The following is a 27,315-nucleotide window of genomic DNA, read 5'->3' on the forward strand; positions in this document are numbered from 1 at the left end:
CTCCCAAGTGCTTTAACCGCTTAGGTGCGGGCGTCGGCCACTGGCCGACGCCCACACACCCTCCCTGGTGCGGGTCACGACCAGTGGCCGACACCAGGAAGGGCATTAATAAATCCTCGGGTGCGTCGCACCCGAGGATTTATTTTTTATTTTTTTTCCCCCCCGGGAGACACGGAAGCTACCGTGTCTCCCCCCGCCCCCCACCCCCCACCCGCCCCTTTGTGACGTCAGCGCGCCGCGAGGCGCGCTGACGTTGCAAAGGTGTTTTCCCCATGAAAGCAGGAAGCAGCCTTGCGGCCGCTTCCTGCTTTCATGGGGAAAACGGCCTTTTTCACGTTCGGGAAGGCCTCGTAAGAAAGGGGAGAGTCTCCCCTTTCTTACGAGGCCTTCCTGAAAGTGTTTCCTGGCCCCCGGTCGCAGCTGTGCTGCGATCGGGGGCTAGGAAACACTTTCAGGTTTCCTGGCTCCCCCGATCGCAGCACAGCTGCGATCGGGGGGGTCAGGAAACATTTTGAAAAGGCCTCGTAAGAAAGGGGAGACTCTCCCCTTTCTTACGAGGCCTTCTGAAACTGTTTCTGGCCCCCGATCGCAGCTGTGCTGCGATCGGGGGCCAGAAACAGTTTCAGAAGGCCTCGTAAGAAAGGGGAGAGTCTCCCCTTTCTTATGAGGCCTTCTGAAACGGTTTCCTGGCCCCCGATCGCAGCACAGCTGCGATCGGGGGCCAGGAAACCCCAGTAGACACCAGGGATTTCACTTTTGGGGGGCAGCCCCCCCCCGGAAAACGGGCCGCCCCCCCCCCGGATAATTTTCCGAAAAAAATAAAAAGGTAGGTGCCCCCTGGGGAGGGGGGGGGGGCGCGATCGCGCCCCCCCCCCCCCCCCAGGGGATTTAAAAAAAAAAAAAAAACAATGAAATGACAGGGGGTCGCCCGTGGCAATTTTTTTTTTAGATGTTGTAGGGTTTCCCTGGGGGCCATTTTGGCCCCCAAGGAAACCATACAACAACTAAAAAAAAATATATGTATATATCTATATATATATATCTATGTAGATAGATATATCTAGGTACATGGATATATCTATAGATATATCTATGTAGATATATATTTATATATATATATATATTGGTAGATCTGTATCAAAGAGATTTATAAAGCGCGCTACTCACCTGTGAGGGTCTCAAGGCGCTGGGGGGGGGACGGGGGGGAGGGAAAGGGGCTAGGAGGTTCACTGTTCAAAAAGCCAGGTTTTGAGGCCCTTCCTGAAAAGAAGTAGGTTTTGGGTCTTGCGAATGTGGGTTGTGAGTGCGTTCCATGTTTTGGGTGCAATGTAGGAGAAGGATCTGCCCCCGGTGGTGGTGTGTTTGATGCGGGGGTCAGAGGCGAGAGAGAGGTCAGCTGAACGGACGTTTCGTGTGGGGGTGTGGAAGGTGACTCTCGTTGAGGTAGGCAGGGCCTGTGTTGTGGAGTGATTTGTGTGTGAGGATGAGGATCTTGAAGGTGATCCTTTTGTCAATGGGGAGCCAGTGGAGGGATTTGAGGTGTGGAGAGATGTGTTCGTGTCGGTGGAGGTCGAGGATGAGTCGTGCTGCTGAGTTCTGGATGCGTGTAGTTTGCACTTGAGTTTTAGAGTGGTGCCGGCGTAGAGGGCGTTTCTGTAATCAAGCCTGCTGCTGATGAGTGCGTGAGTGACAGTTTTTCTGGTCTCTGTGGGGATCCATTTTAATGTTTTTCAGTATACGGAGTTTGTTGAAGCATGAGGAGGTAAGAGCGTTGATTTGTTGGGTCATAGAGAGGGAGGAGTCTAGGATGATGCTGAGGTTGCGTGCGTAGTTGGCGGGGGTGGGTGCAGGGCCTTGCGTGGTGGGCCACCATGGGGGGTCCCAGGTTTTTTTGGTGAGGGCCAAAGAGGATTATTTCGGTTTTGCTTGAGTTGAGTTTCAGGTGGTTGGCTGTCATATATACATCACTTTTGTCAATATGTGTGTGGTTTCCCTGGGGGGAAAAGGGTCCGACTTGTCTAGTGGCAGTTTTAGTGCCATAAAGAAGCGCAGAAGGTTTATATGCCTACTGCAAAGAGCACATCTGTATTTTATGTAAATAGCTGAGTACATTAGTAAAGTCTATGGAGAGATGAAGGGCACTTTTGCTGGGTGGTAATGAGGGAATCCGAGGAGGAGGGAGTGGGAGCACCAATAATGATTGTTGGACTGGGCGCAGGAGGTGCTAAAGACTGTGACGAATGGTATGTGACAAGGTGTTTTTTGAGTGTCTTGAAAGTACGTGCTGATTGAGGGAAGAAGCGCAGGTAAGGTGGCCTCTACTGTTGCACGTATCTCACACACACCATCGATTTTGTGACTGTCTACGTAGGCTAGTGTTTTAGAGCAACAGTTTAGCCAATAGCAGAGATGGCATCTTGATGGATGACTGCTGCCTGCACTCGGGTTATAGAGGACCGCTCTGACATAGGATCAGAGACTGAGACATCAGATACTGAGACAGCATCTGAGGGATAGGACAATGGCGCAGACTCTGGGAGTGATTTTTCAGTCAGAGGAGTCCCATTCGAAAACTCCTCTTCCAGTACATTATGAGGGAGGTGATGAGGACAGTCCTGCTGTCCCTTCGCAAGCTGTTCGTGCAACTGGGTAATAGTGGGTTAGGCCAACCCAGAGAGCAGGTGAATGCGGCGGCAAGCAGAGAGAGAGTGCTCTCTTGGGAGCTCACCAATTTAGTTCAGCCCCAAATTCCACCACCCAAATCATATTGTGGAGACATCAAAATTGTCTATGCAAAACAAACTGGTTTTGTAAGGCAGGCACCTGTGTTTTTGGTCCTGGATTCGGCGGCCATATAGAGAAACACACTAAACCCAAACATTTCTGGAAACTAGACATTCGGGGGAGTCCACAGAGGTGTGACTTGTGTGGATTCCCCAAAGTTTTCTTACCCAGAATACCCTGCAAAGCTGAAATGTTGAGAAAAAACTCTATTTTTCTCGCATTTCTGTCACACAAACTACAGGAATATGCTGGGATCCACAACATTCCTACCACCCAGTGACTCCTCACCTGTCCTGATAAAAACACTACCCCACTTGAGTGCCTACACCTAGTGCCTGTGTCAGGAATGGATCACCCCAGGGTCAACAGCTGCCTCACGTAAGGACCAACATTGACCGTTGTGTGATCTATTCCTGTCGCAGGCACCAGGCCTAACCACACAAGTGAGGTATCATATTTATCGGGAGACTTGGGGGAACGCTGGGTGGAAGGAAATTTGTGGCTCCACTCAGATTCCAGAACTTTCTGTCACCGAAATGTGTGGAAAACGTGGTATTTTAGCCACATTTTGAGGTTTGCAAAGGATTCTGGGTAACAGAACCTGGTCCGAGCCCCACAAGTCACCTCATCTTGGATTCCCCTGGGTTTCTAGTTTACAAAAATGTGCTGGTTTGCTAGGTTTCCCCAGGTGCCGGCTGAGCTAGAGGCCAAAATCCACAGGTAGGCACTGTTTTCTATGAAAAAATGTGATGTGTCCACGTTCTGTTCTGGGGCATTTCCTGTCGCGGGCGCTAGGCCTACCCACACAAGTGAGGTATCATTTTTATCGGGAGACTTAGGGGAACGCCGGGTGGAAGGAAATTTGTGGCTCCTCTCAGATTCCAGAACTTTCTGTCACCGAAATGTGAGGAAAACTTGTTTTTTTAGCCACTTTTTGAGGTTTGCAAAGGATTGTGGGTAACAGAACCTGGTCCGAGCCCCGCGAGTCACCCCTCCTTGTATTGCCCTAGGTCTCTAGTTTTCAGAAATGCACAGGTTTGGTAGGTTTCCCTAGGTGCCGGCTGAGCTAGAGGCCAAAATCTACAGGTAGGCACTTCTCAAAAAACACCTCTGTTTTCTTCCAAAAATTTTGATGTGTCCACGTTGCGCTTTGGGGCGTTTCCTGTCGCGGGCGCTAGGCCTACCCACACAAGTGAGGTATCATTTTTATCAGGAGACTTGGGGGAACGCCGGGTGGAAGGAAATTTGTGGCTCCTCTCAGATTCCAGAACTTTCTGTCACCGAAATCTGAGGAAAACTTGTTTTTTTAGCCACTTTTTGAGGTTTGCAAAGGATTCTGGGTAACAGAACCTGGTCCGAGCCCCGCGAGTCACCCCTCCTTGGATTGCCCTAGGTCTCTAGTTTTCAGAAATGCACAGGTTTGGTAGGTTTCCCTAGGTGCCGGCTGAGCTAGAGGCCAAAATCTACAGGTAGGCACTTCTCAAAAAACACCTCTGTTTTCTTCCAAAAATTTTGATGTGTCCACGTTGCGCTTTGGGGCGTTTCCTGTCGCGGGCGCTAGGCCTACCCACACAAGTGAGGTATCATTTTTATCGGGAGACTTGGGGGAACGCCGGGTGGAAGGAAATTTGTGGCTCCTCTCAGATTCCAGAACTTTCTGTCACCGAAATGTGAGGAAAACTTGTTTTTTTAGCCACTTTTTGAGGTTTGCAAAGGATTCTGGGTAACAGAACCTGGTCCGAGCCCCGCGAGTCACCCCTCCTTGGATTGCCCTAGGTCTCTAGTTTTCAGAAATGCACAGGTTTGGTAGGTTTCCCTAGGTGCCGGCTGAGCTAGAGGCCAAAATCTACAGGTAGGCACTTCTCAAAAAACACCTCTGTTTTCTTCCAAAAATTTTGATGTGTCCACGTTGCGCTTTGGGGCGTTTCCTGTCGCGGGCGCTAGGCCTACCCACACAAGTGAGGTATCATTTTTATCGGGAGACTTGGGGGAACGCTGGGTGGAAGGAAATTTGTGGCTCCTCTCAGATTCCAGAACTTTCTGTCACCGAAATGTGAGGAAAACTTGTTTTTTTAGCCACTTTTTGAGGTTTGCAAAGGATTCTGGGTAACAGAACCTGGTCCGAGCCCCGCGAGTCACCCCTCCTTGGATTGCCCTAGGTCTCTAGTTTTCAGAAATGCACAGGTTTGGTAGGTTTCCCTTGGTGCCGGCTGAGCTAGAGGCCAAAATCTACAGGTAGGCACTTCTCAAAAAACACCTCTGTTTTCTTCCAAAAATTTTGATGTGTCCACGTTGCGCTTTGGGGCGTTTCCTGTCGCGGGCGCTAGGCCTACCCACACAAGTGAGGTATCATTTTTATCGGGAGACTTGGGGGAACGCCGGGTGGAAGGAAATTTGTGGCTCCTCTCAGATTCCAGAACTTTCTGTCACCGAAATGTGAGGAAAACTTGTTTTTTTAGCCACTTTTTGAGGTTTGCAAAGGATTCTGGGTAACAGAACCTGGTCCGAGCCCCGCGAGTCACCCCTCCTTGGATTGCCCTAGGTCTCTAGTTTTCAGAAATGCACAGGTTTGGTAGGTTTCCCTAGGTGCCGGCTGAGCTAGAGGCCAAAATCTACAGGTAGGCACTTCTCAAAAAACACCTCTGTTTTCTTCCAAAAATTTTGATGTGTCCACGTTGCGCTTTGGGGCGTTTCCTGTCGCGGGCGCTAGGCCTACCCACACAAGTGAGGTATCATTTTTATCGGGAGACTTGGGGGAACGCCGGGTGGAAGGAAATTTGTGGCTCCTCTCAGATTCCAGAACTTTCTGTCACCGAAATGTGAGGAAAACTTGTTTTTTTTAGCCACTTTTTGAGGTTTGCAAAGGATTCTGGGTAACAGAACCTGGTCCGAGCCCCGCAAGTCACCCCTCCTTGGATTCCCCTAGGTCTCTAGTTTTCAGAAATGCACAGGTTTGGTAGGTTTCCCTATGTGCCGGCTGAGCTAGAGGCCAAAATCTACAGGTAGGCACTTTGGAAAAAACAGCTGTGTTTTCTATAAAAAAAATAGGATGTGTCCATGTTGTGTTTTGGGGCATTTCCTGTCGCGGGCACTAGGCCTACCCACACAAGTGAGGTATCATTTTTATCGGGAGACTTGGGGGAACACAGAATAGCAAAACAAGTGTTATTGCCCCTTATCTTTCTCTACATTTTTTCCTTCCAAATATAAGAGAGTGTGTAAAAAAGACGTCTATTTGAGAAATGCCCTGCAATTCACATGCTAGTATGGGCACCTCGGAATTCAGCGATGTGCAAATAACCACTGCTCCTCAAAACCTTATCTTGATCCCATTTTGGAAATGCAAAGGTTTTCTTGATACCTCTTTTTCACTCTTCATATTTCAGCAAATGAATTGCTGTATACCCAGTATAGAATGAAAACCAACTGCAGGGTGCAGCTTATTTATTGGCTCTGGGAACCTAGGGTTCTTGATGAACCTACAAGCCCTTTATATCCCCGCAACCAGAAGAGTCCAGCAGACAAAACGGTATATTGCTTTCAGAAATCTGACATCGCAGGAAAAAGTTACAGAGTAAAACATAAAGAAAAATGGCTGTTGTTTTCAGCTCAATTTCAATATTTTTTTATTTCAGCTGTTATTTTCTGTAGGAAAACCTTGTAGGATCTACACAAATGACCCCTTGCTGAATTCAGAATTTTGTCTAGTTTTCAGAAATGTTTAGCATTCCGGGATCCAGCATTGGTTTCACACCCATTCCTGTCACTAACTGGAAGGAGGCTGAAAGCACCAAATATAGTAGAAATGGGGTATGTCCCAGTAAAATGCCAAATTTGTGTTGAAAAATTCGGTTTTCTGATTCAAGTCTGCCCGTTCCTGAAAGGTGGGAAGATAGTGATTTCAGCACCAGAAACCCTTGGTTGATGGCATTTTCAGGGAAAAAACCACAAGCCTTCTTCGGCAGCCCTTTTTTCCCATTTTTTTGGAAAAAACAAAATTTTCACTGTATTTTGGCTATTTTCTTGGTCTCCTCCAGGGTAAACCACAAACTCTGGGTACCATTAGAATCCCTAGGATGTTGGAAAAAAAGGACGCAAATTTGGCGTGGTTAGCTTATGTGGACAAAAAGTTATGAAGCCCTAAGCGCGAACTACCCCAAATAGCCAAAAAAGGGCTCAGCACTGGGGGGGAAAAGGCCCAGCAGCTAAGGGGTTAAATCACTTGATTTAATTGGCAACAGCAACTTTTTGTACGCAAATGTGGCCCAACGAGGCCAAAATCGGCGCGCCAAATTTACAAAGTGGGGCAATGCATGCATTGCGCCACTTTATGACCCTTTGCGCTACATTATGCCTGCGCCAGGCATAATGTAGGCAAACGGGGCATTCCCCCATTAGGGGAGCTGAAAAAATGGAGCAAAGAAATCTAAGAGATTTCTTTGCGTCATTTATTTTGGCACTTTTAACATCTTTTCAGGGCAGGCATTAAAAGGAGGAACACCATTGTTTACAATGGGCCTCAGTGGTGGTGGTGGGGGGGAGACTGGTATGCACAAGTAGCTTAGAGCTTTAAAGAGCTCACAGTGGAAGGGGGCAGGTTTACTAATTATTCACGCACCACAGAGCAGCAGCCAAAGTGGCTGGACAGCATTGCATGACAGCAAGAAAGCAGGACAGAACCATATGTATAAGGGTATTGTGCTCCAGTCCTCTCATTAAGTGCTAAGGTACTGACTAGAGCTATATACACCTTTGCACCATAGTGTAAAAGTATGTGTGTGATGCCTAGCATACGTTTTGTACTGGAAGGACTACCTTTCAGTAGAAAATACCATGCTCAACCGTACTTTACAACTTGTTACACTTTGAATGTGTGTTGAACAATGCAGCACACTTGCAAAATTCGAAAACATTTTATGCAATTTTTTTTCCTACTTCGTGCCTGTCGCAAGGAGGAGTAAAGTCCCATCTACCTTTGTTAGTAGAAAGGGCTTTGCATCAAAACCCATATGTGCTAGTGTGCAATGCCCACGTAGCGCCAATGGGATGCACCCCTAACACGAAATAGCGCGAAGGAGCGCTAGGGCCTACTTTGCTTTACTTTCCACAACTTACCACCACAAAATAAGTTTTGCTTTTGAAAGTAAATCCCAAGTCCACACTTTCTGCTGGTTTAAGTCACTTTTGTTGACCTTGAACCAGCTCAAAGCATTAATAAATATGCCCCAAAGTGTCTGAAAAGTTTCAGTCTGCTGCCCTATATTCGACCAGCACCTCCACATGTTCCAGGTTTGAGAGAATCAGGTATTCAAAGCTTCTTGGTAACTTTTTTTGCGCCGCATTTGCGTCATTTTTTGAGCGGGACAAATTTACAAAATATAATTGTATTTTGTAAGTTTACGCCGCTTTTGTGTAAAAAAATGACGCAAATGCGGCGCTAAAAAACTATAAATATGGGCCTCATTATTATACAACTGTTGTAATCAATGGCTCGATGTGTATGGCACTTCTTTCAGATACTAGTTTCCACTCAGTTTAGTCACTTCTTATGCTATTTATCTGAGTGAAATAACATCCACTGATTCACGCTGCTCCCATTTCTGTTATTCCTGGCAAAAGACTTCATCTACCTGAGCCTCAGTACTTTAATCTGACAAAAGTTGAGGCGCTGACTCAAGGCACTAAGGTAAGTATAAAAAGTGGCACATTGTATCCTTATAGCTGAATAATAACACTGATAATGTGCATTGCTTGGAATTACTTTAACACAACTAAATGATCACAACCTTTTCCCTTTTTGGCAATCAGCAAAGGGAATGGAGTTATGTGAACTATTGCCAACTCCCCCTAATCAGATGAGGCACGTGGAACATTTTTAAACAAAACTTGATATATCTATAATTTGGTTTTACTGTTTCCATCTTACCTAAGAATTCTTAGTAGAAAAAATGGGAAATAAGTTCACACAGTTTAGAGCAGTGAAGAGGTGCAACTCCCTTTTAAACTACACACCACTGCCCTTCGCAACCCTGTAGAGAAAGGGGTTTCTCCATAGAATCCAGAACAGACAGAAAATGTCAGAATGCAAGTTCTCCATGAAATGGTACATTTGTATTTTAGAAAAGGTTCAGAGGCCCAACCTTGCTATATTTGCTGCTTTGTGTTAAATTGTGATATCTCTAGCCAGACCATTGCATCTCAAAAGTTGAGAATGAGTTATCATGCTTCAGTTTCTCCACCCTTTCACGAGCAGGTGCCTTCTGTGTAGTCTACATTGTTCTCCACATCTGTCCGCTCTACACAGAAAACAACTTGTGTCGCACTTTCTTGGAGGTTGGGTTAGGTTTTAGAGCGTGAATCCAAGAGAGAGCACATCCAGATAATACTTGAGCAACCACTGCTAAGCCACTTTTTGTACTTGAATCTTCAAATGTTTGCCTTGCAGCATCTAACCGCTTGACCCTCTCATTGTGGGAGACAGTGGCGTAACAAAGGCCCCCATGGCCACTGCAGTTGGGGGGGGGGGTGAACTCCAGGGGGCACCCTCGGCACAGAACCCTGGCCTGAGAGCTCCTGAGTGAGTTCGGAAGGGCTCCTTCGATGCACTTTGCAGAACCCCCCCCCCTCAAGTTTGGTTCACCACTGATGGGTGCAACAGCAAAAGAGTGATTTGGGCGATGTTTAATGGATTAGTGCATAATATTAAAATAAGACAATTACACGTACAGTTTGAAATTTGACTTTATTTGCTGCATCCTTGTCATCAGAAGTAAATCCACCTCTGTAACTGGCATTCTCAATCAAAGTATGGTGGTGAAACTTCATAGTTTTTTCTTTCATTCTTTTCTCTTGCCTTATTTCTCCTAGTCTCTTCCTATTTTAAACGTCTTTGTTTAGACAGTGATCACCTACTCTGTTCAGTAAAAGAAATGGGTGAGTAGAAAGATGGGAGGTAAAGACAGAGATGAGGTAAAGAGATAGTTGAGACGTAAGGTAGAAGGTAGGTAGGGAGAGCCAGTGGGCAAAGGGAGAAACATGAGGTAGCTAGTAAGAGAAGTAGAGAGATAAGTAAGGTTATAGAGTGAAGTACTGAGAGGTAGGAGGACAGAAATGTAGAGACAGAGTGTAGAGTATGCAAAGGGATGAGGTATAGAGAGAGGCAGGATAGACAGACATGAGGTAGTGAGGGAAATACTGGGAGGTGCAAGGTGCTGATGCAGAGAGGAGGGTCAAAGTAGAGGTCTGGTAAAGAGAACTGCAGAGGAGGGAAAGACATATCAAGTAAAGAGAAGTGTAAAGCTGGCAGGAAGGTAGAGAGAGGGAATGAAAGGTACAGAGGGTGATGTTGTATAGAATAACTGAAAAGGTGAGAATTAAGATAGAATAGGGTTCATACATTCATGTGGAAAAGAGAGAGATAAAGAGATAGGGCTGAGGTAGAAGATTGTGAAGTGTGCAGAAAGCAATGAGAAAACAGATAGATGAGGAAGAGAAAGAGGGGTGGTAGAGAGTTGACATAACTAGTCAGAGATAGGAGTGGATAGAGAAGTGTGCAGAAAGTCATGAGAACCCAGATAGATTAGGAAGAGAGAGGTGGTAGACAGTTGACATAACTAGTCAGAGATAGGAGTGGATAGAGAAGTGTGCAGAAAGTCATGAGAACCCAGATAGATGAGGAAGAGAGAGGTGGTAGAAAGTTGACACAGCTAGTCAGATATTGGAGTGGATAGAGAAGTGTGCGGAAAGTGATGAGAAAAAAGATAGATGGGGAAGAGAAAGAAGGGTAGTAGAGAGTTGACGTAACTAGTCAGAGATAGGAGTGGATAGAGAAGTGTGCAGAAAGCCATGAGAAAACAGATAAATGAGGAAGAGAAAAAGAGGTGGTAGAGAGTTGACACAACTAGTCAGAGATAGGAGTGGATAGAGAAGTGTGCAGAAAGTCATTGGTAGAGAGTTGACATAACTAGTCAGCGACAGGAGTGGATAGAGAAGAGAGGCCGAATAAGACAGGGACTAGTGATTGATGAGCTGGAGGGATGAGATACATTGAGGAACACACAAAAGAGAAAGATAGATAAGATAGAGACGTATGAAGTTAAAAGAGAGAGAAGAGGTAAGGAGAGAGAGGAAGCGAGACAGAGGCGATGGAACAATGCTGATATAGGTGACACTATGGGTCTTTACTTCTTTAGTATACTGAAAACTGGTACGTCATGGTGCACATCAGTGTACTAAACCATGACAACATGGCAATGAGGATATGATGGTTTCATGACACTGAATGCAGATGGATAGTTCTACCTACATTCTGTGCCTGGAGTATGAAACCTCCCCAGCACAATGATCAATCAGTTATTACTCCTGATCATATTGCATGATAAGCAGGAATCTGATTAGTTGTTTAGCTATTTAATGAAGAGTTCCAAAAAGTTGAATATTTGATTAGAAGTTTATCATGTATTTTAATTACTCTCTCATATTATTGAAGCAGCCTGTAGAATGAACTGTAATTTATTTAATTTTCTGGCGCAGCACCCAACACTATCTCAAAGTCTCCACAACCAACAACATTAAGCAAATCAAATCCTGCCTCAAATGCATCTAATCCAGGGTGTTAACAAACGAGTTGATGCCAGCGATGGCAAACATTCAATGATTTCGTCGTGGGTGACCAGGTTAAGCCTAATGAGATTCGCACCTCAACTGGCAGAACTGGTCAATCCAACAGATTTACCCTCAACTTGAACCCCTCTCTCAAAGAACACATTGCCAAGAAGACCAAAGCAGACTGATTCCAGCTCTCACTTCTGAAAAAAGTGAAACATTTTCTCCCAGGATAAAACTTCAGAACAACATTTCAACCCTATCAGCCGCCTAGATGGAGACACATCCTGCTCAATGACGCAAAGGCCACTCCTGTTCCCCTTGGAAGATACACTTCATACAGACGCATGACTTATGAAAGAGCTGAACTGGGCCACATCACCCTTGTGGTAAAAGCACTGCACTGGCTCCGCTGCCTGGCCAGATAATGTCTAGTTGCATCACTTTCAAGGCGCTCTACACCAAGGTAGGGGCGGCTAGTAACTTTAAAAATCAGTGGGGCGTGGCACCGAAAAGCCCACTGAGATGCTGCTGGCCGGTATCTCTCCTCTCCCAGACAACCAGTAGGACAGGGAAGGACGGTGGGTAACTTCATGCATGCTAATCCAGCCAGTCCTGGAGCTGCTCTCATGCTGTTTTGAGCATGAAAGCAGCTCCAGGATTGGTTCGAGCAGCCTATCCCAGCACTCATTTTGAGGCTGGGGGCCTGTGCCTGCAATCTCCTGGCTGTTTTATAGCGCTGGGATTGCTGGCTCTGAAGTGCGCATGTCGGATGGATTGGCTGTAGACAGCCGGCCAATCTCACATGCACACTGAGCACCTACAGATGTCATCCTGCAATCTGCAGGAATCTGCCCCACCCCACCATCACACTCACACTAGAGCAGCCAGCGGCACACGGAATAATAAAATGGTAATGACCTTTCTATTATTCTGTGTCTATATGCTGTGCAGCAGGCAGGGCAACACTCCTCCGCCTTAAGGGAAGAGCCGCCTCTGCAACAAGGCTTCTGTTTACCTAGCTAACAAACTACCAATATCTGGGGTTCCACACCAGATGAGGCTCTGCAAAATAGCCATATTAGAGACGAAACACAGCACTAAGAAAAAACAGGAAAACAAGCCCCCTCAGCCTATGCCCCTTGAACTGGACTAACATCCTCCCTGAAATCAGAGAAGCAGCAACCACCCTACAATTCAGGTGAAATTATAAACCTATCTCATCAAGGAACACTTCTGCAGGTATGAGATGATTTCTCTTCTCTTCCTTTAGCTCTGATTACTCCCTCTGACCTCTGCTCACCTGTACTCACAGTTTGGTGTTGCTGTAACAGCGCTCGGTTGCTATCCAGCTAGGTTTGCATTTTGGAAATACCAAAACACATCTGCAAAGGCAGCTAACTGCCACAGACGCAGTGGTGGCCATTATTCTCAGGCATAGTGCTTAACACCAGTGGTATTCCTCCAGAAACATGGCCTTTTTAAAAGTACAGATAACAATGAACCCCAATTAAAAGTGGAATTTTTTGATGTTGTATATCTTTCATGAATACATTTTTATTAAATAATTGACAGTGTTGTGGGCCCCTGGATTTATTTCATTCTGCGGCAGTAGACTTTACTACATATTAATGGATTTAGAGTATTTGCACCATAATTTTACTCATAATTTGCACATTTCACAAACAATGGTTCTAGCTAAAATGGATGAGAATACTACAGCCAGAGAATGCGCAAAATTTTCTGTATTTTGCCACATAAATTAACTAACCTTGCATAATAATTTGGTCCTCCATGCTGCATAATCCATACCTCATAGGGAGCCGTGAAATATTCCTGTATTTTACTGGGATGGAGTGTGTGTGTGTTTGGGGAGGGGCATGTCTAACCCACACTGTGAGGACTGGATCGGCTCCCACAACGTGGGTAAACCCTGGCAGGCCGAGACAAACGCTATCCTTCTAAGGACCGGTGTGTTATGAGGACTGGTCTCTGTAGCGTGTTCAGGGGCGTAGCTTGGTCTGTCAGACTGCGAGGGCCTGAGCTTCAGATTTTCCGACAATCAGGCTGGCATATAGGCCCTCATTCTGACCCTGGCGGTTCCCTACTGCCAGGGCCAACGGGGGCGGGAGCACCGCCGACAGGCCGGCGGTGCTCCCTTGGTCATTCTGACGCGGCGCTTTGGCCGCGGTCAGAACGGGAAAACCGGCGGTCTCCCGCCGGTTTTCCACTGACCCTTAGAATCCTCCAAGGCGGCGCAGCTCGCTGCGCCGCCGAGGGGATTCTGACCCCCCCTACCGCCATCCTGTTCATGGCGGGAAAGCCGCCATGAACAGGATGGCGGTAGGGGGGTCGCGGGGCCCCTGGGGGCCCCTGCTGTGCCCATGCCCATGGCATGGGCACGGCAGGGGCCCCCTAACAGGGCCCATCTAGGCTTTTCAGTGTCTGCAATGCAGACACTGAAAAGCGCGACGGGTGCTGCTGCACCCGTCGCACGCCTTCCACTCCGCCGGCTCGATTCCGAGCCGGCTTCCTTGTGGAAGGCGCTTTCCCGCTGGGCCGGCGGGCGATCTGAATCAGATCGCCCGCCGGCCCAGCGGGAAAGTCAGAATACCCCTCGCGGTCAATTGACCGCGGGGCGGTATTCAGGCGGATTCCGACGGGCGGGCGGCAACCGCCGCCCGCCTAGGTCGGAATGACCACCATAATGTTTAAATACATTATACGACAAGCAAGGCGCTTGGGAGAGGCCTAAGGGGCAGTGGAAAGAGAGAGGAATGCAGATTGGTAGGGCTACTAAGCAAGGGAAAACACAATATTTTTTAGAATTACCAATATTTTTGACGATTTTAAAAACTGAGAGGGAGAGAGTGTGCATGCATTTTTGTCTGAATGTATGCCAAAATTCCTGGTGAAATCCGCCAGACATCTCACCGTACCCGACTGGAAGCATCTGTACCCAACTATCAGAAAATTAATTTATTAGGGGGGTGCAGCACTCCACACAGCTCCCTCGAAGCTTCGCCCTCCGAGTGTGTTTAAGTAGTTTCGAGTGAATGTATAAAAAATCCAAAAGTATAGATATATTTGCCTTGGTCACTTTATAACCTACCCTACCATCAAAGCGCATGTGGAGCAATGCTTAATTTGTAAATAAAAAGGTGCTGGTGCCCAAAGCCCTCCTCTTAAACATGCGGCTGCTGCAATTAAATGTGGGAACACGGAATACTGAGGCGGCGTCATCCTGAAGCCATCTCGGGCCTCTTCAATCCATATAAAGCCACTCCCTGCCCCTTCACCTCACTCGTGCAGCTTTCTAATTTCTCCCTTTGTGGCGCTTTTTCGTTTTTCCGTTCCTCCATCTTTCCCATATGTGTCTTTTGCTCGCAGCAAATGCTTGACGCAGAAAAATAAGCCCCGGCCCTCAAAAATAAATGCAGGTGCTCAGCACCGGAAACAACAAGCACAAATTAAGCACTGATGTTGAGTTAGAATAGTAAATATACACTGCATTGCAGTCCATGGCCAGTCCTGAAATAACTTCTGGCACCAAGAGCTGCCTCCTCTACTTATTTAGATACTCCGAAATAAAAACCTTTGTGTTTAAATAGAGGGTTTATTACAACAAGAGAGGATGAATTGCGAAAAAGGAGGGCCTTTAGTAGTTAAGAAAAGGAGCAGAAATGCACCTTCCTTTGTAAATGCAGCTGAGGACTTGTCACCAAAATTATGTTCATAAATCAGTGCCAAGAAATGTACGCACATTAAGCGCGGACCACTCTCTCTGTCTCTCTCGCTATGCTTAATGACATTGTTATATGTGCAGCACCGATGCTAATAAAACTGTGAACAGAATATCAGAGGCGCAAATATTTTATGCTAAGAATTGGCTGAAATTTGTAGTTGACATGCAATTATGTCATTCTGCGATTTAAAAAATAAGAAAGAGGGGTTACATCATTCTTGTAAATTATTACTTTTTAAAACCACTGCTGGTTGTGCAGTAACAACCTGAGGTTTTGTTTTATCCGTCAAAATGGTACTGATTTTGTCAGCACCAGAAGGGAGTAACACTGAGTCGGCCCTGCCTGTGTTTGAAACCTGCATCCCAGGACTGTAAGAAAGTGCTCAAACTACTGTGATATGTGAGAACAGTATCGAGTGTGTACAACTTTCACCCATCAACACTGGACATAGGGCCTAATTCCGAGTGTGGTGGTCCTCGGACTGCCAAACTCGCGGTGGCTTTCGGACCGCTCGATTTTGGTGGCCTGACCGCTACATTACGAGGTTGTCAGGCAGCCCCCCCAACCTACCGCTGTCTCCACCAGGATATGAGATCCCAGTGGGCTGACAGCAGTGCAGGTTGGAACCAGTCAGGGCAGGCTGAACTCAGCACCGCCCTGTGGTTTAAATCAGAGAACAGGTGGAGGGGGCCACAGGGGGGCCCCTGCACTGCCCATGGCATGGCATGGGCCGTGCAGGGTCTAAGCACCCTTGTAATGCGCACTCTCTGCTTTGCAGACAATGCGCATTACGAGGGTGCTGGTGCCACCTGCGGTCGGCAGCATTGCTGCTAGCTCGATTACGAGCCGGCAAAAATGCTGCGGCCTCTTTCCCGCTGGGTCGAGCGGTGGAAACCTTGGTTTTCACCGGTCAGCTCAGCAGGAAAGTCTTAACGGGGCCGGCGGGGAGGTAGACAGCACGGTGGCAACTATCCCGTCGTGAGTTTGGCGGACGGGTGTTCCCATCCACCAAACTCATAATCGGGCCCTTAATATTTCCTGAGTAGTACATTACAAATGTGAATGACTACATCTAAAACTAAATGAGAAAATCACAAAATTCTACTTTATTCCTCATTGTATGCAGTTTTGTAGCATCTCTTGTAACATATATCTGCAGGGTTATATTTTATTTAGATATCACTTTCAATAGACTTAAGGCCGGATTTATAGTTTGGCAGACAGGTTAAGTGCAGTGACCGTGGCAGAGTACTATATTCCCACCATGGCAAGGGTAGTCTGCCCACCTGATATGGAAATGTCCGCCAGCCCTGCAGACATCTTTTGCATTTGCAGGAACCGCAGTCATGGCGGGTCCTGTAAATGCATTGAAAGTTTGACAGAGAGCACCTTCAGCGTGAGAGAGCACAAGTCAAACTTTCATCTTTTTTTTATTTTCAAAAACAAAATCCCATTCTTTAAAAAAAAAAAGTGACCCCTAACCATTAGAGTTTTCTCCCTTTAGGTGCTGGTCATTTAGCAGTTTTCACTGACCCTTAGTGCCAGGTGATGGATAGTGAAACTGGTCATGTGTTAGCCCACTCTAAATAGTCTGGGCAAAAAAAGGCGAAACCTCCGACAGCCCTTTCCCTGTCGGGTCGTCAGAGGTGTATGTCAGTGGTGGAGACAGAGTAGTCTCCATTGTCTACATACTGAAGTTCTGCCCCTACTCTAAATGTGGCGCGCTGTACTTTGCTTTGGTGAAGAGGGTACTGGTCTCCTTTACAGTGGACTACCTTCTCTGCCAAAGTCTAAATCAGGCCTTTTGATATAGCAAGTATAAAAAGTATATAGGGCCAGATGTAGCAAAGTGTTTGCGCCTCGCAAACAGCGAAAAACGCCGTTTGCGAGGCGCAAAAGCCTCTTTGCTATGCAGAAATGCATTTTGCGAGTCGGATCCGACTCGCAAAATGCATTTCCGACTCGCAAATAGGAAGGGATGTTCCCTTCCTATTTGCGACTCCCAATGCAATTCAATTCCATTTGTGACCGCGAAAGCAGTCGCAAATGGAATTGCAGTTACCATCCACTTGAAGTGGATGGTAACCCAGTCGAAACGGGAAGGGGTCCCCAGGGGACCCCTTCCCCTTTGTGACTGGAAAAACAAATATTTTTTCAGAGCAGGCAGTGGTCCAATGGACCACTACCTGCCCTGAAAAAAAACGAAACTAAAGGTTTCGTTTTTTTTTTCCAAGTGCAGCTCGTTTTCCTTTAAGGAAAACAGGCTGCAGATGGAGAAAAAAAAACTGCTTTATTTAAAAGCAGTCACAGACATGGTGGTCTGCTGTCTCCAGCAGCCCACCATCCCTGTGAGTGCCCATACTCGCAATGGGGTCGCAAACTGCGACCCACCTCATTAATATTAATGAGGTGGGTCTTTGCGACCCCATTGCGAGTTGCAGAAGGTGTCTGAGACACCTTTCTGCATACCAAATTGCGAGTTGCAATTTGCGAGTCGCACGGACTCGCAAATTGCAAGTCGCAATTTGGTTTCTTCCTACATCTGGCCCATAGTTACCTATCTTTGCACTGCCTCATGCCCTCCGGACTAGCGTGCACATGATGTATTGGTCTTAATTTGCTTGTGTACTATGATAACTGGTCATTATGTCTTGTCGTTGCTCATACAAGCAGTGTTGAATAACTAAACAATAAATAAACACAGTGAAGCACATAATGGCAGCAATTCAGTGACTCCCATCTGCAAACCTTAAAAGAGAATATAGTCAAGTGGAAATAAGTCATATAAGCAGCATTATCCTTTGTGAGGTCCCTGATTGATTTCATTCAAAAATGGATATTCTGCAGAGTGCAGGGCTAGGGATTTGTAGATATTTACTCCCTCGCACTCCCTTCGGTGGGCACGTTGTGCCACTCACAGAGCTCCTGAAAGTCTGAAGGTTAATGCATTCTGTTAGCAGAATGAAGGATTATGCAGATGTTTGAAGGCATCAGCTTGTAATTAGTCAAGTGACAACAGGCATGCCAATGATAATCAGCTTATTTTGTGGGAGGCCCATAAATCACTATCAAGCGGGATGAAATGGGCTATGTAGGATTGCAGGTCCCAGTAAAATGTAAGGGGTAGCCTAATTGGTTGTGTGAAAGCCTGGCTTGGGCGAATCAAATGTATCTAAGCAGAGTGTAGTGAGATTAAAGGAAATTCATGGGATCAAGGCAAAGCACATGCTGACCAAATTAATAAAGAATATTCCTCTGCCAGCCTGTAAAATATGTAAGTAAAGCAGAGAGAGAGGCTCCTGATTCAGTGACATGAGAAGGATGAATGCTTGATTAACATTGCTGAAGGCATTAAACTGATCGATTCTGTTGCTGGATCACTTGAGGAATAATGACATTCATTTTAAACTCTGCAGTAGCTGGCATATTGTCACAATGAAGATGCAGTATTTATTTATTTATTATAATTTTTGTATTGAGCTCACTACATGGTCACTGTCAGCGTGCTAGTGTGGCATTAGTGATAGGATAAGGAGCGTCCGGACGGGCATGTGGGCAACCTTTGTCTGGAATTTGCCGCTCACTGTGCTATGAGGTCTGGGATTTGCTCAACACCAGTTTGAACAGTTGAATTTTCTGATTGATGATTGAGGTTGGCAGTCAGAATAGTGTTCCTAGCATTCCTAAATGCATTTCGCTGGATACCTAGACCCTCATCATGTGTCAGACAGAGAGGTATCACCGGAAGGTAATTCTAAAGGTAAACAGTTTTGTTCATACAATTCTTTGTGTTATACTACCATCCTATATAAATAATTTAAGATCATTTATATTTTGTAATTCTCCCTGATTGGCTTCTTTTTTATTTTATTTTTACAAATCTACCCTCATTACTTTTACTGGACTGTTTGAAACCATATCAGAAGTAATGAAGTTTGAGCTGGCCAAAAGTTACACTGTAGATGAGTTTAAATAGTTTTATAAAGAAAGAGACTGAAAATGACGAAGGGCACCAAAAGGTTGAAGCTTCAGAAAGCTCTTAGAGCCTGGACAGAGGTCCATCTTTTGATGACAGCCGCAAAGAAGCAGGATAATGAGGATGAGCAGGAGGAGCAGGATCAGGACCTTGATACCAGCTCTGAAACGCAGCCTTCAAGTGTGGGGAATGACCCAACTCCTGAGTTAGAAATTCCTGCCAGAGCAAGAAGCAGTGTCTCCTCAGTCTGTCCCCAGAGGAACTGGCAGACAGGAAGGCAGAGAGGGAGTTCAGGCTACAGATGGCCCAAGTCAAAATGGAGGAGAGGAAGTTGGCTCGAGAAGAGAAACATCTGGCTCATTAGAGGAGCCTTAAGGAGTTGTAACTCAAAGCCAAGCAGGCAGATTCCAGCAGCAACGGTGGCAGCATACCTCCAGGGTCTGAAGAAGAGAAGAAGATCTATGTACCCAAAGACCTGGTACCCAGTTATGTGGTCGGAGATGACATTGATAAATGGTTTTCAGCTTATGAGGTGACCTTGAGAGTACAGAAAACCCTAAAGGAGAACTAGAGGGAATGAGGGTGGCCTGTAGAAGCATAGTCGTCAAGTGGCGACACACTTCTGACCATAGAAGTAGTGAACCAAACCAGTCACACTGCCATTAAAGTGATTCTTCTAGCTAAATTTGGTTTGACCCCTGAAAAGTACTGCCAGAAGTTCAGGGACAGCCACAAACTCCCCAATGAGTCGTGGGTGGATTTCTTGGACTACTCTAACAAGGCACTACATGGCTGGGTGAGGAGGAGCACGGTTAGGCATTAAAATGGGCTGTACAATTTGATTCTCAGGGAGCAGATACTCAATATTTGTTTTACAGAGCTGCACCTTTGCCAAGCGGACAGCAAGCTGACTGCCCCCAGGAAGCATGTTGAGGAGGCAGACCTCTGGGTCAGCACCAGAGTGTCCAAAAAGGCAGCTGGCGGGGACTCCCAAAAAGGTGGTCATGGGTTTCACCAGAAAAAAGGAGGAGGAGAAAAACTTAAAAGTAAGGAGTTATCGAAAGGCCCCAAATACTTCCCAAGGGTACAATGGCAACCAATCTCAATCTGAGCCTAAGAAGAAAGGGGTCTTCGGTAAAGAGATAGGGAGGCTTGTCCCCCAGTATACTGTGTCACACATTTGGGAATTCCAAGGGAGATGCCTAATGTCCCAAGACAGCACAGCCCCGCAAATGTGAGCAGACATCTGGGTTGGAGAGTATACCCCTTCAGTAGGAAGTGGCCCAAGGTCTGCAGAACTTATTGTGCCACTCACGTAAGTGTCTGTGCGTGCATTTTTAAAACTGCTGTTTCTACTTGAGAAAATAAGCCTTTTGCCTGGCCCAAGCCATCCTTTTTTACAAGTAAGTTACCCCTACGGCAGGCCCTAACAGCCCACAGGGTACATGTCCTGGTAGTGAAAAACTCTTAAATTCATTTTTCACTGCTGCAAGGCCTACCTCTCTCATAGGATAACATTGGATTTACCTTATTACATTTAGTAAGCTATAATTTCCAAATGGGAGCAGGTCAACAGTTCATGTTTAGTGTCTTTGGAGTTGTAATGAAAATTCCTCTTGGAAAGATGGCATTTTTCTGCCTTGATGTAAGCTGGTGAATAGATGATTTGCTTGTCCCAATGTATAGTGATTGATTGATTGAATGTGCACAGCATTTTATTGTAACTCCAACAACAATCATATTTATCCATATTTGTCCATGTTTGTCCATTTTATTCCATTTTAAACAAAAAGAAACATTCCAAATGAAGTCTTCCATATTTTATTGATAACTTGATGGTTCTGATGTACAAAATCCATGATTAAAAATTAGTTAAAGCTTCACTTCTCTGGATATGGCATTTGAATGGATGCACTCAGTTGCAGGAACAGAAAAGTGAGTGTTTGCTAGGGAGTGACAAATACATAGAAAAATCAGAAATTAATTTACAGCCTGAGTTAAGGTGCAGTGGGCTGTAGTTCACTAGATATACCAGTTGTAAGAAAAAGATGAGCAAATGGCAATTTACAAGCCTGTATTCGGTCTGTACCCATGGGTAGAGTGAGTCGGTTCACTGGATGTACTTAGGTAAAGAATATAGCCAAGAAAGTAAATTCTGCATGCAACTCAGAAGGTGGTCTGTGCACGTCAGGGACCTGCACCCCGTGGCCTGCTCAAGTAGAGAAACAAATTACACGCAACATGAGCAAGGTGTTCATGCAATGTTTGCATGTGTAAAGCTCAGTGATGCAAAGTATGGTACCATCAATTCTCAGGCGGGCATATTTATGAGAGGCTTGTGCCTCTGGAGTGTCACTTTTTTTTACGCTGTGGTGGCGCAAGTCTTTCAAACATATCTATGAGGCCACGCAAAGCCACTTTGCATGGCTTTAATGGCCTCATAGATATGGAGTTATACAAAGCAGCGCAAGTTGCTGCGTTGCCTTACTCTGTGCCAGGCGTTCCATGTGCGTTGCAGTGGTTTTTCCCATGCAACACCCAGGGATTTTGACACTGCCCCAGATTTACTTAACCACGTAAACCTGGGGCAGCACCAAAAGCTTCCCCTTCCCCAGAGCAGGTGTAACAAGGAGAACCATTTTTATTTCTACTTGTTGTTCTCTCTTTCCATGCATGCTGAATTCTGCAGCACACATGGAAAAAGGAAAACGCCTCTCCTAATTGTTTTTGTGCAGGAAGGTCTCCCTTCCTGCACAAAAACAATCCTGCGTACAACTCAGACACTCTTGCACCATGTTGCAAGGGTGCATGTGTTGTCACTAAGCAGCCAATTGTGCACCAACACAGGGAAAAGACAGGAATGCACCATATTGCATAGATTCCTGCCCTTTCACATTGGTGTAGGGCACCGCAGCAAGAAAGCTTGTTGCGCTGCCCTATGCCAATTCCCCATAAATAAACCCCAGGGTACATATATACAGCCTAGTGCTTCTAAGCCGTTTACAACAGTAGTGGGTGCAGTAAGATGGAAGCAGCTATGTAGGGAGAGGAGCAGTTCTCAAAACAAGTGTAAGTATGTGTGATTCATAGACGTAGATGAGTTTCATGACTGGCAAAGATCTCCAGGTCTAAGAGCAGATCATTTTGACAGTCAAAGATTTCTGAGAGCAGTCTCCTTTTCTATATGCGTCTTCCTGAAGATTCTTTGCAGGATGACCATCTAGTTTAGGGTAGGGAAAATATGCATTTAGGCTTTTTTTCTCCACATGGACAACGTTTTCCATACAGGGCAATCCTTTCTTCTTCACCCTATGAAAGACTAGGGGAGTTTCAGAGCACATAAACACCCTACGTGGAAATTTAGGTCAACTCTTTTAGAGTAAATTCAGTTGTTTTATCAAACATCTGGATAGTGGTAATATTTCCCAGACTCTACAGCAGCAACCCTTAGGAGCAAACTACATGCTATGATCACATAATTCCCATCCTCATAGAACTCCATTGGGTTCCATTGCTGGTCCACAGCATCTTCACCGCCAGCTGCATCATTTATACAGCCTCACGACCCGCACTCCCAGCAAGCCCATCTTGCAGACAGGTTCACCCTCTCTGGTGGGTCTTGGCACTCCCAAAGCCAGGAAACCATCAGACTACAGTTTAAGAGGTGTGAAAAAATAATAGAACAAGACTGCAGGCCTTTTTTCTCTGCACCCAGGATCAGGAACAATATCTCTGTATACATCAGGACAACCCCAGCGCTGCTCCAGCTTAGGAAGGAGTCCAAGACTTGAGTCTTTAAAGGACACTGCATCACAATGCAATAACCAATAATAACCCAGGCTCCTTTCCTCTTACTGTTTGACATTATGCTTGTGTTTGACCAGGTACAGAGCTGCACTGCCTTTTGGCTAGGTCTGCGGCATAGGAATACCATATGCAGACATGCAAATATACATACCTACATTTGTAAATTTAGCGAGGGAACGGGAATGAGTACCTACGCAATTTTGATTACGTGCATGTTCCCAATAGTCTCATTGGAAGGAATGATTTTCAAACTCCTTTTCTAAATTTTAGAAATCAGCATATCACCACCTGAGTCATATATTTTTCACTGCAGTAAATGGAAGTCACCGTCGGAAATGTCCACACATCCTGAAACAGGAATTGTACGTTCTGACCATGAGTCTCCATAGGTCTTGTGAGTGGCCACATGTTAAGTGCAATATTTATCACATCAGATGAAGACTAATACAGCGGTGTATGGTATTTATTGGGTGCCCTAAATAGCACTTTCTTAAGTTTTTTGCTTTTACCAAAATAGGGAATAAAATGAGGATTTCGGAGCTGCCCTGGCAGTTGTCATCCAATAGATATTGGCTGGTTTGACCTACCAAAAATTATCTGAGGTTGAGGATTTCATTGCAATCCGCATCTACTGGGTGTGATAAATTGGACAAACTCATGTCCAATCGGAGTTAGCGCGCATATCACAAATCATAATTTATTTGGCCTTGGTAAAGAGATCCCTAGAAACAAAACCATGTTGTGAAGGAGATCTTGAATGTTCTCCTTTTTTAGGCGCATGCCTGGTTGCATGGGTTCTTTTATTGTTCAAGCAGACATTTCGGTTCCTAATGATGTGGACATTCTTGTTTATTCACTTTAAGTCCTTTTATCTATCATTCTTCATACAGTTAAGTTGAAGAAAGGAGATATTTAACTGAACTAACAAAAACAGTTACAGATAATTCCCATAAACTCCCTGCTGAGGCTTAGAGGCTGTAGAAAAACATAATGAAGGATAGCTGCAGTCAGGAAGAAACTGAACTTTTAACCTTTATTTTAGAAACATCCTGTATTTCAACCATTGTAGGTCTCCCCAAAGTGGTTCACAGCTGGACGTGGTTCATTATCAGTCAAATAATTTCCAAATACTAGATTCCATTAACAGATTATAATGAAGAACAAAGCTTAGTAATAGCATAAATTATAATACCTAATTTGGTTTAGTTTAAAAAAATTATTTCTGGTGGAATTATAATTGTTAATACTACAAAATTCAAATCAAACCCATGCTTGATCTCCAAGACAGTCAGAGAGACGTGTACAGCTTCAAAACACACACACACACACACACACACACACACACACACACGCACACATGCACACACACGCGTCACTCTCTCTCTTTCTTTGCTGTTTTTGGAAATGAACATTAACTTTTTCTGTCATATCACCTTTAGCTACCTATAAGGTGCATCCCAGTGCCTTTTCCCCTGTGTATTCAAACTGGTGAACAATTAATGAATACAAGATAGCTGCTTTTCATGGCGTTTTTGCAGAATTCAACCAAACAGTTGCTAAAAGGACTAAAAAAGACTTTCACATTCCAAATAAGAATCATGGTTATCTCTGAGTAAGGATGCTGACTAGACCAACTACTGGTGGTGGAAGCAGAGGAGAGGATAGAAAAGTCCAACATGGAAGAAGCATATTAAGAAAGATGGAAAGTTTTTTCATCCTTTGCTCACACAGCATCTGTTCCAAGAAAGGACTTCTTGGTAGCCATCTTTCAGCGCCTGGGTACTCTCACGTTTGACAAGCATCGCTCTACAAATCCACCTTACATTACACCGTCTCAAATGAGAGTTACTTTCTTTCCGAAGGCAAGAGTGGAGGAATCCTTCAGTCAAAGGTGCTTTGTCTCAGTTTACAGACATCTTGGATAAGGCAAGGTGTTAGACCCAGTGAGGGTCCGCTTTCATGAAAGAAGTGTGGGTCTAGTAGCTTCCCATGTCCTTGTTGGCCTTCATGTTATCTCTCCATTATTTCAGCAACCTCTGATTGTCATAGTCCTAGGGCCACCAAAAGAGGCAGATGGAAAGTACACAACTTCTCATCAGTAGCATTCATTCACTGCATACAACCTCCTCCCTGGCCTATGATGGTAATATAGAAGGTAGAGGTGGATATAACGGATAAGACAGAGAAGCAGGAGTCAAATTCAAGAACTTCTTACTAATGTGTATCCTTAATCCTCCTACAATGAGGTAAGGATATTGTACTACAAATGTCTCATACGTGTCAGAACTTGACTTGTCATAGGCTCCGCCTCAAGGGTCTACTGCTTTTACTGTGGACAAGTTAAGTCAGGAAATCTTTACAATGTTTTATCATTTTAAAGTCATGATCATATTGCATATAAGCTATCTCCTTCTGCACCAGGTCTCACTGAAGAACAACACCGCATTCCTAAAAAAGATGTCATGTGAAAGACTGCAGGTCACTTTCTCTGTGGGCTCCCAGGGTCTAATGGTTTGCTGCTGAAGGAATGCATCCTTGATTCTAAAAGAAGGTATTTCTAAAATTGGCAGTTGTTATATTATTCACTAACAAGAAATGTGCAGAAGTCACGTAGTTTGATTTTGAAAATTACACCAAATTTAAAAACAAATGACATGAAAATGAACATAAATATTATTGGTGGGTGTAACTCGCCTAATTCAGTGTAGCATAATCATGTAGAAGTACCTAAGAATTCAGCAAGATTGCACATAATTATGCAAGAAGAGTAATTCTGAGTTTAGCACATTTTCTCTGTACAAAAATGTCCTCTCGTGCCCCCCAAATTGATGCAGGGATGTATTTTGTGCTAAGAAATAGCACTAAATGCAGCAGAACATGAAACACTAAGGGGGTCATTCTGACCCCGGCGGTCTAAGACCGCCGGGGCCAGGGTCGGCGGGAGCACCGCCGACAGGCCGGCGGTGCCCCGCAGGGCATTCTGACCGCGGCGGTTCGGCCGCGGTCAGAAGAGGCAAACCGGCGGTCTCCCGCAGGTTTACCTGGGCCGGCGGGCGCTCTTTTGGAGAGCGCCCGCCGGCCCAGAGGAAATGTCTGAATGGCCACCGCGGTCTTTTGACCGCGGTGCGGTCATTCAGCGGCGGTACCCTGGCAGACGGCCTCCGCCGTCCGCCAGGGTCAGAATGAGGCCCTAAATGATCTCTGGCTGTAGGATTTTTTTTCTCCTAAATGACACTTAATCTTGCGAGTAGGAGTAATTGCATTATTATTGGTAATTCCGGGTCAAAGAGTAACTTAGAATAAGCAATTACTACAATTACTTTTGCATAACTGAAATTCCTCCTGGGCCGAATAATTATGCTAAAATCCCAAACCAGTATTTGTCACAACATTTTAGCAAGACATGCGTTCTCATGTCCATTTTGGTTCTGAGGACACAATGCAAACAGCTGCCACTGGCATTCTGGTTATTCGTGTCGTTCCTTTGAGCACGTGCTAAATATCTGGCACGAATGGCACGTAATTACGTCATGTGGTGTAATAGCGTAATTTCCTGAATTGCACGTAACACGTAACGTAAAAAAACGCAAGATTACACCTAAGGAAATGAAATTTCGACCAGGAATAATATTAACAGACTTTCGATTGAGTATACAGTACTGTGTACAGCATCATTGAGCTCTTTTCCCAGAGGCAGAAAGGGGAGAAAGGCTTTTTCACAGTCTTGGCTACGCTCTAATCACTTAAGAGAATCTAGGCCACTACTAAAGACGGATACCTCCAGAGTTAGGTCATAAATCAATGTACATGTCGAATCCCTGTGGAGCTTGCACTGCAGAGGTAGTGCATTTCATCGTTTTATATATTGAAAAAGATGGCTATGTTGAATTTCGTAATACATACAGTTTACCATGCTAGATATCTGGGTGACACCCAGGTTTCTTCCATGTCTTGTTGAATGAATAAAAGCTGCATCTGTGGTCTTACATGGCTTAAATTAAAACCGAGATTTTCAAGTCAGTTGTGGTGCAAAACTTATTTTAAAAAAACTACATTCATGTTGCTGGCACCTGTGTTAATTATTTATCTGAAATGTACTTCTGTACAGGACCCAATTCGTAAATCAGCTGTGGTAAGTCAGAAATGTTCTCAGGTAGAGTTAAGTCTATGTTTGGGCTAAATGCTCAATATTTAAGGGATTCGCTAAGATTATCAGCAGATGCAGCAGCTACAGAATACTAGGCGAACCGCAAGTATCAATTTGCTCACACTGAAATGTACTGGGGTACATTTCCATTTGTGAACATGCGTCACTACCAGGCGCGGCTCCTTCGCAATGGCGAAGGAGCGTCAACCCGCTGGCTGAGCCAGAACCAGAAAAATAAAAAGACAGTTTAC

At 45.2% G+C, this 27,315-nt stretch overlaps 1 protein-coding gene across 1 annotated transcript in view; it reads left to right on the forward strand.

The window, feature by feature from the left end:
• The window catches only part of CPNE4 (copine 4), a 1,215,102-nt gene that overhangs the window by 880,544 nt on the left and 307,243 nt on the right, over positions 1-27,315 (forward strand). The gene's annotated exons all lie outside the window — the stretch shown is intronic.

Source organism: Pleurodeles waltl, chromosome 10, assembly GCF_031143425.1.
Source record: "Pleurodeles waltl isolate 20211129_DDA chromosome 10, aPleWal1.hap1.20221129, whole genome shotgun sequence".
NCBI lineage: Eukaryota > Metazoa > Chordata > Amphibia > Caudata > Salamandridae > Pleurodeles > Pleurodeles waltl.